Source organism: Amphiprion ocellaris, chromosome 19 (assembly GCF_022539595.1).
Source record: "Amphiprion ocellaris isolate individual 3 ecotype Okinawa chromosome 19, ASM2253959v1, whole genome shotgun sequence".
In the NCBI taxonomy this organism is placed as follows: Eukaryota; Metazoa; Chordata; class Actinopteri; family Pomacentridae; genus Amphiprion; species Amphiprion ocellaris.
In genome coordinates this window covers 16213987-16225990 of record NC_072784.1, presented here as the reverse complement: position 1 = coordinate 16225990, position 12004 = coordinate 16213987, and positions in this window count along the sequence as shown.

The window sequence follows — 12004 nt, the reverse complement described above, 5'->3', positions numbered from 1 at the left end:
ATGACGTTTTTAGAGCGACATGCTATACTATGACGTTTTTAGAGCGACATGCTATACTATGACATTTTTAGAGCGACATGCTATACTATGACGTTTTAGAGCGACAAGCTATTCTATGACGTTTCAAGAGCGACATAGTATACGATGACGTTTTTTGGACGACATGCTATACTATGACGTTTTTAGAGTGACATGCTATACTTTGACGTTTTTTGGACGACATGCTATACTATGATGTTTTTAGAGCGACATGCTATACTATGACGTTTTTAGAGTGACATGCTATACTACGATGTTTCAAGAGCGACATGGTATACGATGACGTTTTTTGGACGACATGCTATACTATGACGTTTTTAGAGTGACATGCTATACTATGACGTTTTTTGGGTGACATGCTATACCGTGACAGTTTTTGATCGACATGCTATATTATGACGCTTTTAGAGCGACATGCTATACTATGACGTTTTTAGAGTGGGATGCTATACTAAGATGTTTTTTGGGTGACATGCTATACTATGACAATTTAGAGCGACATGCTATACCATGACGTTTTTAGGGCGACATGCTATACTACGACGTTTTTAGAGCGACATGCTAAACTATGACGTTTTTTGGGTGACATGCTATACCGTGACATTTTTAGATCGACATGCTATATTATGACGCTTTTAGAGCAACATGCTATACTATGACGTTTTTTGGGTGACATGCTATACTAAGATGTTTTTTGGATGACATGCTATACTATGACGATTTAGAGCGACATGCTATACCATGACGTTTTTAGGGCGACATGCTATACTACGACGTTTTTAGAGCGACATGCTAAACTATGACATTTTTAGAGCGACATGCTATACTATTACGTTTCAAGAGCAGAATGCTATACTATTACGTTTGTTGAGCGACATGCTATACTATGACGTTTTTAGAGTGACATGCTATACAATGACGTTTTTGGAGGCACATGCTACGTTTTTTGGGTGACATGCTATACTATGACGTTTTTTTGGGTGACATGCTATACGATGACATTTTTAGAGCGACATGCTATACTACGACGTTTTTAGAGCGACATGCTATACTACGACGTTTTTAGAGCGACATGCTATACTATGACGTTTTTAGAGGGACATGCTATATTATGACGTTTTTTGGGTGACATGCTATACCATGACGTTTTTAGAGTGACATGCTATACTATGACGTTTTTAGAGCGACATGCTATACTATGATGTTTTTTGGGCGACATGCTATAGTATGACACTTTGAGAGCGACATGCTAAACTATGACATTTTTAGAGCGACATGCTATACTATGACGTTTCAATAGCGACATGGTATACGATGATGTTTTTTGGACGACATGCTATAGTATGACGTTTTTAGAGTGACATGCTATACTATGATGTTTTTAGAGTGACATGCTATAGTATGACGTTTTTAGAGCGGCATGCTATACTATGACGTTTTTTAGGTGACATGCTATACTAGGATGTTTTTTGGATGACATGCTATAGTATCACGCTTTTAGAGCGACATGCTATACAATGACGTTTTTGGAGCGACATGCTACGTTTTTTGGGTGACATGCTATACTATGACATTTTTTGGGTGACATGCTATACTATGACATTTTTTGAGCCACGTGCTATACTATGATGTTTTTAGAGTGACATGCTATACATGCTTGCTTTGTTTTAGTTTTTTAGCAACATATTCTAAGCATTTGAACAGTTTTAAAAATTATTATACTTTTACTTGTGCAATGAAATATTATTCTATGGTATTTCTTAAATGACATATTATACTCTGATGTTTTCTTGAATAACATACTATTTTGACAATATACTGCACTATGACATTTTTTGAACCACATATCATACATGACAATTTTAGGCAACATCCTATCATTTTGCACTTTTTGAACCACATAATAATCTTTTTTTTGCCAAGCTATACTATGAACTACAGGCCATACTATGTTATTCTTGAGTAAAGCATACTATACTTTGACATTTTCTGAACTACATTCTATACTATGGCGTTATACACAGAGTGCTTTGGTTACATGTTGATTTATAATCTAGATTTTTTTTCTGTTTTGTTTTTTGACGGGATTACCACAGACCTGACCGTGAACACCGTTGACACTCACCTGAGGGAGATGCTGCCGAAGATCTCAAGGCTGCTTGGTCGTGGTCTTTCTGGTCCTGCTCCAGAACGCCTTCATCAACTACGTCTTCTTTTGAAGAGGCCCTCAGATGCTGAAATCTGACCTTAAGGAGGAACTGCTACTTTCACTCTGTAACGAGACGGTGGTTATTTTAAAGACCCAGCTCCTGGCGGCTTTGAGTGAAAGTTTAACACCCATCAAAATGGAACTACAGACAGTTAAATCTGAGCTGTTGGTCAGTATTTCAAACATCAAGTCCGACCCCGCTGCCCTAAAACACACTGTGGGTGAAACAGAAACTTCACTTTCCACATCACCTACGACATTGTCACACTCCAAAGCAGAGCACCTGTCTGCTGAACTTTTAAAAGTGGACTATAAATGTGAAGAATGTGAGCAGCAGCAGACTGTGACCAGTGGAACAGATGTGATCAGAAAGAAGTCATTTTCTTTTTTCTTTTCTTTCTGGTTGACTTGATGCTGTCAGATGCAGATGTTGAAGCTGATTCTTATCTTTCAGGATAAAAAAAGCTGCTTTTCCTTCACAGACTTTTCAGGAAATTATTCTCTCAATTTTTCTCTGCTATTTATATTTTTATTATCTGTGATTATTTCATTATTTCTTTATTGTAGAATAAAGTTTGGGGCATAAAGACTCATTTAGTTATTTTATTCCTGAAATCTTTGACGTAGCAGAACTAAACTTCCATTTTCCTTCTTTTGCTTCTGATACTAGAACTAAACGTATCTTCAACACGGATCATCTGGTTTTAATGAATCAGCAGCAACATCACAACAACAAATGAGACAATTTTCAACAAATTAATGAAACTGATGTCATTTAAATCTATCAGTCTGTTTTAGTGTCAAATTAAAGCTGATTACTGACAACTAGAACATTAACGTTACTGTTTTAATCACATTTAAGTTTCCTGAACGTTACATTAATGTCAACCAGCCACAGTTTTATGAACTTAATGAACCACATTACAGGAACACAACACACTTCAGCTGTTTACATGAAACTCAACACATTAGCTTGATGCTACGTTAGCTTTAATCAGGCTACCACTGAGCAGCTAGCTCGGTTAGCATAGCTAACATTAAAGCTAATATTTACTATGCTAACTTTCTTCTCTGGTCAACACACATTGAAACAAACTCCACCAACATCTGGAGTGCATGGCACACATTATATCTGACACCAAAGCTGCATATAAAGTGCATTAAAAGCAGCACCGATACGAAAATAAACATTTACTTACCGAACTATCAGAGTCCCTTCAGTGTCTGCTGGTAGAATCAGCCGAAGGTAGAAAACTGGTTAAAACAAGCCAGCGGGCAGGAAAACTGTCTGTGGAAAATGTTCTGCTGCTGCACCGATAAATAAACCAACAGTTATTATATCAGAATTAATCCAAACCAGGAGAGCAGAGTCTCTGCTGCCTCCTCCATAGGACCTGTCAATCATTCCAGACCGGACTGTCAATCACGTAGTCCCGCCCCCTGGCTTCCCAAAACTTTAACGCTCTATAAAAAAAAAAAAAAAATCACTATTCATTCATTTTAAGATCGGCCACCTGATCTCTCATTTTGACAATGAAAACTAACGAAAAAAAAATGTATATACAGTCCATGCACCGTACTCTGTTTGGCTCCACGCTTGCTGATGACCACTTCCGGTCTCAAAAAATGAAGAAAATGACGTTTTTTCGTTTCTGTCTCTTACCGATTTTACTTTCTTGTTAACCTAAATATAAAACGAAAATCAAAGCATTTTTTAAAAAATCGTATATCCCTTTTTGATCATGAAAAGGAAAAACGCCTAGTATTTCAATTTTAATTTTTGTATTTTAAAACGAAAATCAAATAACCACTCCTTTTTTGTTTTTCAATACCCGTTTCAGAACGGAAAATCCCATTACCAGATCCGTACACGGACCGTTTTTTAATGTTTAATTGTTTTTTCAAATGTATCGGCTTTCCTTTTCTTTTCCCGTGTTTAATTTTTCAATTAAACCTTTAAGATTTTTCTTTTTAGATGTTTTTTCAGACCTTTTAATGTTTAATTTTCTTTTTCAATGCTTCGTCGTATTTTCTGTTTAATTCCTAGTTCAAGTTTTATTGTCTTTAAGATTTAATTTTCTAATTAAACATTTCATTTTTTAATTAAATGTTTTCTTTTTAAAAGTTTAATAATCTAATTAAATTTTGTTTTTAAAAAATGTTTAATATTCTTCTTGTTTAATTGTATTTTTTAAATGTTTAATGATCTAAAATATTATATAAACATCTTTAATGTTTAATATTTTTGTTTTAAAATTTTTGTTTGTTCATAATTACATGTTTTGTATCTTCTATTTAATTAATTAAATATTTTGTCTGTTTAATATAATTGTTTTTAATGTTTAATTTTCATTTTAAAAGTTTTATTGTATTAAATGTATTTTCCTTTGATTTAATTGCTTTTTAAATGTAGTTTATTACTTTAATCTTTTTTTTCTGTCAAGATTTTAACCCCGACCTTAAAAATGAAATAAACCCTTAAATCACAATGAAAATACTTCTGTTGTCACAATCATGAGTTAGTCAATTATTCAGTTTATCAATTCAACTTTATTTGTTTAGCACCTTTTACACAGATGACAAAACTAAACAAGCAAAGAGAAAAAAACATGCTAAAACTACAATTAAAACTCAAAAACATATTTAAAAAAAAAAAAAAAAAAAAAAAAAAGATTTGACATGGTAATAAAATATGTTGTGTCCAGGGGATGGAGGGAGTTTATTGAAGTCTTCTTGGGCTCACATGGGAAATCATTTAAAATATAAACTTGATATTCAGTCTAAGGAAACTGCAGAGCGACAGAAGAACCAACAATATCTCCTGTTTTCTCCTTTAATGAGTCGACTCTTCTTGTGCTTTCAGACCAAAGAACTACAGACTCTTCACAACCTGCTCAAACTCTTGGTACAGGACCTCACCACACGGGTCAAGAAGGTTTCCGTCTCATTTCTACTCTGAAGCTCACTTTCTCCTGCTCAAACTGCTGACAAATGTTTCTGCTGCTCTCAAGTCTGCTCTCCAGAACTTCCTAAAAACTCTCAAAGTCTCTTCTGCTGCAGGTTGCTTTGTAGAACTGTTACAGAAAACCTCACTAAACCACATGGAGGGGCCTCAAGATAGTCGTCCAAATGAAACCATACAAAAACCAAACTAGCACAACCCAAACGCTAAAGTCTCCTGCAGCCTACCAGAGAACCTCTGAGAAGAGAGAATCAGGTCAGGAACTCTTACCTTCTGGACAACCAACGCTGGTTCACAAACAAGAATTCAGAATGTGTCTGACCAAAAACCTCTGAAGACTCACTACAGCCAAGATAAAGACACAACTCAGCTGCACCAAATCCACTAATCACTGCACACATTAGGATCATGTGCTAACTGTGGCTAAAGAACCACATTTACCAAAACAACTATCCAGTACAAAGCCCTAAAACACACCAAGAAACACATTAAAGACGATTTTACTGCTGGAAGCTGCAAGCCAATGCCTAAAGAACGAACTAAAGCAACGGAGCCAAACCCGGTTCAGTGGTGAAGAGAAGCAGAGGAAATGTTTGTCTGCAGCCAAATAAAGCAGGAAGACACTGAGTTGCTCAGGTGTTCCTGATAACACCAAGCAGCCACCTGGACAGCCAATAGGAACACAGCTTACTGGAAGTCCAGAGGGCTGGGTTAGTGAAGGAAATTTAGTTTAAAGTTGAAGCAGAAAGTTAACAAAGAAAGTTGAAAACCACCTTCTGATACCTGAAATCTCTGAGTTTTCACACAAAGAACACCTGAACATGTCAAACTGGTTCCATAGTAGAACCATCATTGTAAAAACGTCATAGTATGGTGTGTTGCTCAAAAAACAGTACGACCCTGCTGTCTAGGGTCGCCGAGGAGCAACACAAAAACAGGACAAACGCTGGTTTCCAGGGGGTTAGGCAGCTATTTATTTGAAAGAGGAAGTTTACAACAACACAACATGTGAGCAGAAAAATCACAAAGTCTGTCTTTAGTTCAGCTGAAAATACTAGTTTTTGTCTTTTTTATTGACCAAACTTTTCAGGAAGTAGATGAAGAATAATTAAAGCTCTCATGTAGAAGTCCAACTTATTTTGGATCCTTGTGGAGAGTTTAATCTTAGAGTTTGTACAGCTGTTGAGTTTTTAGAGTCACATGGATTGTTTTGACATTTAATAACCGAGTCCTGGTGGAACCAACATATTAAAACACACACAGACACACAGACACACAGACACACAGACACACACACACAAATAATATTGTTGGGTTTATTAGTAATATTTAAAATAATCAGATATGCAATTAATTTATATTTTTTTAAATTAGTAACGTACAAGAAATAAATTGTCATCATGAAGTTAAAGTTAAATATTCACAAAAACAACAACCAAAGTCAACCAAATGAAACATAATTAACGCAGGTATAGCCTTCAGATGTTTACATGTCAAAATATAACAGCTCATTGTCAAGCTAATTTATTTGATATGAAGAAATTCATTTTGTAATAGTATCGCTGCAGTTGTTACAATTAGATGTTTTGTATTAAACTCTAGATTTTTTATTGATTTTTTTATTTGGTGCAAAGGTGGCTGCTAAAGCCGTGGTGAAGTAGATTTTACAGTGAACTGTGTAGGATTTCATCTTTCCCTCGTTTCCTCCTCGAGGCGCAACCATCATGAATTGTTTGCCATTTAACCGTCACAGTAGATTGTTATTTCTGGCTTGCCTGTATGCGTGCTGTGCATTTATTCACACCACATAAATGTTATTTCTACAGATTTGAAAACAATGATGACAGATTTATTCAACAAGGTTATTTCACAGGATGAAGAATGAGGCTGAGACAAGTTTCCTGCTTTACACAAGCAGACATGAATCCCGTGGGCATTTTTGAGGTATTATATTGTGTTACTGAATTCAGCCGGGATTAAATTTGACTTTAAAATGTGGATCATATTTTATAAAGCGGCCTGTAGCATAATAATCTGTATTTATCTTGGCTTCTTGAGGAGAGTAGTGCTGCTATTGCTAATGAGGCAATTACCTGCAGCACAAGTGAAGAGTCACAGAGAGGCGGATGCAGACAGGAGGTGAAGACAAAGTTAGAAGACTATGAATGTGTGCTTTTTCCATGTTAGCAGATTTTCTCTCAGACAGATGATGTGATTGACATGTTGTCAAACACCATGAATCTTTCATTTTGTGAAGCTGCTGTTAAGAGGCTCACGGAGGAGCTGAATCAGAGGAGGCATTTTGAGAGGATTTTCAGTAGAGCAGCAGATGCTCTGAAAGATTACGAGCTCTTGCACTGAAGAAAATGTAGAATGTACTGAGGATATAAGTTTATAGGCAACTGTGTGACCCTATCCATACAAGTCAGATTGGTTACTTCGTATCAAAACCTTGAATAAGAATCATGAAACTTCAAGACTTTGACAGTTACGTCGTTCAGAATAAACATTCCCTTAGTGACATTCAGACGTCTGAAGAGAACTACGGCCATTGGTTTGATCTGCAAAAACTGAAGTCAGAGTTTTAGTTGCTTTGCAGTGACGAAGAAATCCAAGGTGGCAACATGAAGCTTTGTGATTTATTATAGTCAATGAAGAACAGTTAAATGAACCATGAATTGTATCTCTCTTAATGCCACATTTGAAGTTGCTTTTGGTTGAGATGAGTTTCTACTCTCTGAAAACACTGAAAGGTTAAACATTATCGTTATTATTATCATTATTATTATTATTATTATTATTAATCCTTGAAATTGAGAAGAAGACTCTAATTAGACTAATTCTCTTTAATGGAATCCTTGCTGGAATGAGAAGATGATATATGTCTTTGCTGCATAGATTTCTAGGAGTTTCTCTTTTAAATAAATTTGTCACTCTGCCCCTCTATCTGTCCCCGGTGTCAACAAGGTCTGTAGTCAAAGAAAATCTTGGTTTAGTGAAATCATACCTGCTCTTCAGTCAATCGGATTTGTTGTAGGGAAAAACACCCACAAATCTCTAGGGGAACTAAATAGGGCAAAGAGCACTGAGTGCACTCGACCTGCTAGCTTTATTAGCCTAAATGAATCAAATAAACATAAAAAAACTGGTATTTACAGTATTATAAACCATTTTAAACTGGCTTTTGTTTTTACTGAAATGATCTTAAAAGACTCAGAGCAGACCAGCATGCATCTGCCCATATTCATGTGATTACTGAAAATAGAACTTTATCAACTAATGATCCTAGCGCAAGAACTATTGACGAATGTAATGCAGACAAGTTAGCCTGCCGTTTGTGGAAGATCTGCCATGCTTTTGACTGAACAAAATGTAGCTACACTGGCAACTTCTTTGACTTGGTATCAAATCATTGTTAAAATGCGAGTGTTCACAGGTAGTCTGTTCTTCCTGCCACCAAGAATAATGAATTAATGCTGGCCGGCTGCTGATGTGGTTTTTGTACAGTAGATTGTCCGACCAATGAGATTTTAGTGAGATGACAGCAAATCAACCAACCAGTCAAGCTGGACACTACAGCGCTGCTGGAGGGTAGAAAAATGAACCTGTTTCTGTACATGCTGTGGTTGAAGCCATGGAAACCTGCTGCTTTTTATTTATTTAATTTAATATTTATTATTGTTAATGTAACACATAGTAGAATCAATGTAGCAAAAGGGTGAGTATGAACTACTACATTAAGAAACTTGATCTCACAAAATAATACAATTTAGTGTATGTATATGGGCTTTATCTCTGGCAATGGTAACGTTAGTTTCGCTCAAGAAGGATAGTTGGACAAGGACAATATTTTTTGTTAAACGGCTTTCATTTGACATTTATTGTCAAAATGATAAACCTTAAATTGTACTGATCACCAAACCATCAAAATGATCCGATAAATGACCGTTTAACTCTGTACTAATCCCAACAGAACAGTACCAGTAAACATAACAATTTGCTATCAAGTGCACTTGGAAAACAATAGACGAAAAAAATTAAAAATGGACACTGTGACAATGTGTGGTGTGTGTGTGTATTCAGTTCAGTTCATCTACCCGGGTAGTATGATTTTGGTCAGAATGTCTTAGCTGGATTTCAGAAGAGACGAGTGTACCCTTTTCCTTTTGCCGCACTGTAAAGCAGAGTCGAGTTCTCACACCCTCCACGTTGATCCACTCCTCGCTTTACGAAGCTCACTGGAATCTGGCTCGCCGTTCAGCATCCACTTTAAAGTCTCCCAAAAAACCAACCTGCATACAGCAGTTGTTTTGCAATTACAGTCTATATCTCTCTACTCACTGTACAGTTTAATATTTCTCTATTTCTGAAGCATGAATTCAGTGATAACAGAAAACACAACGTATAAAGCTGTGTAAATGAATTAACTCAATAGCATTAGCTTTCAGTAAACACATCACAGAATTCACCATATTTTCATCAAATCAAACATATCACAGGATACATTCATTGTCTGTCTCCGATTGGTTTTTCAGATTTGCATCAACATGAATAACAGAATGCATAACGCTGCATACAGACACAACGTAGCATCACTTCGTGGTGAAATTAGCTAACACGCTAAGCTAATGTAAGATAGAAACGAACTCACCGGAGCTTAATCCCACGGGAACAGTAAGAAAGATATCACTCAGCGGTTTATCTCTGCTTTCTCAGCGGTAAAAGACTCCATAGTGCAAAAACTCCAAGGAAAACTACCTGGAACTAAACTTTTAGGGAAGTTACCGCTCCACACGATCTGATGAAAATATACGTCTTGCTCTAGTCTCTGCCGTAGAAAAAAGTAGAAAAAGAAATCTGCAGAACTACTGCGCACTCTGCTGGCACAACGAGAAAACTGCACCGAATTAACCCTATAAATACTGCCAGTTACTGTGTAGTGCAATTTATGGGTGCCACATTAAATTTTGAAAATCCTGCCCATGTTGTATTGTCACTGATGTTCTCACTCACGTTGGTCTTTGGTTTGGTGGCAGGACAGTTAGTTGACTGTCACTTTGGCTTGTTTTGAGCTGTATTCCCCCCAATTTTTGTTTTCTTGTTTGCTTCCAAGGAAGTAATTATTCTAAATGTGTTTCTTTTTCTTCTAATTTTGTCATGGGGCAAAAGTTCCTCTTTTTTTAAACAAAAATGTGACCATCTTCGGGAGCTCATGATGCTGCTGCCTCTCTTCAGATTTCTCTCTCCTGGCCTTATACTGATGACAACCACTACATTGCAACCTTCCAAGATTCAAAGAAAAGGTAAGTGTTCATAGCTCAAATAATTACATTTTTTATTTTTTGCACTGCTATTGAACTGCCAACAGCTGATTTGTGCGTCTCATATTTTACTGATTGGAATTATACTGACTTTACATGATCCAAATAAAACAAGAAGTCTGTACTTAAGTCTTACTCTTGGAGGACTGGATACAACAACAGGCTTCACAGCAGCTGTGAAGATCATCTCCAAGCATGGAAAGTGAGCGCAGCCCTCGTAACACACTTCATTTTGTCTTTTTGTACTTTAATAATACCTTATTTTGCGTTTTCCTTTATCAAATCCTACATTTACATACTGGGTTTTGCCTCGCCTCTCATTGGACTAACAGGCTTATAGAAATGCATTGTGCACACACAAGCTTCATTCTACAATTCTGCAATTTCATTTGGCAGATGCTTTCATGCAAAGCAACATGCATCTAAGAGCAGATACATCACAAACAGGAATCAAGTTAGGACAAAACAACCCGGATAAGTGTCTGCAGTTACTGTTTTCAGGAATTCTTGTAATCTGTTGTTTTACTGCTTAATTTTTTGTTTATCATAAGAAAGTGGCGACTAGTGCAGAATAACATGACGCCGTGGGTTGGTTTTCCACGTAGCCTCCAGGATTTTTTGAGTCACCAGCTAGTATTAACAATATCTTTAATTGCATTCAGTGTTTTTAGAGCTGTTCAAAAAGGTCTGAACAAAAAAGAAAAAAAAAATTACAAATGTAACATGGAATGACCTTGCCATCTTTCATCTATTTACCCACCACACATTCCTCTGATGATACAAAACGCCTCCTTGCTGCTGGTGGATATGTAAGTGTGCTAGTGGCAGAAACACGTGAATCAGCGAGTGCAGCTCAGCTGTAATTACTATGCTGAACATGCAGGGCTGCTTGATGATTTGCTCTCCGGCTCAGCTGCATTTGGCTGTTTTTTTTTTTTTGTGCTCCTTTAGATCTTTGCAGACTCAGTTTGTTTTACTGCACTGACACTGCTTGTTCTTTGCAGTCTGTGAAATGCTTCAGTTTGAATTTGCTGCCCTGCTGCAATACAAGGTTTCTGTTTAACTGTAAATCAGATTCAGTCCTACCTGGGTGGGAGTCTTATGTAATTCAGCTTGGAGCGAGGTTTTGTAGACAGACATGCCTCAGTGGTTTTTCAGCTTTGTTGGGCGTTGTGAGTTTATTGGGGCATAATTATGTGACCGACATAGAGTGAAGCTGCACTGTGGTTTAAAATGCTAAAGCAGGAACGCATGTGTTGATTAGAGTTAATTTCGTGGCTTCAAATCTGCAGTTTGAAGTGTGAGGTGTTAAGAGTCGATGCTGGCTTCTCACTTTAATTGATCAAAGTCCCACAGAACAGAGTTCAGCTCTGATCGGCTTGTTTCATTTTTAATGAACGCTGAGAAAAGTCTGAGGAGGAATAACTGCACATAGTGGTATTCCCTGTGGTGTTTCATGTGCTGGCTGAGATG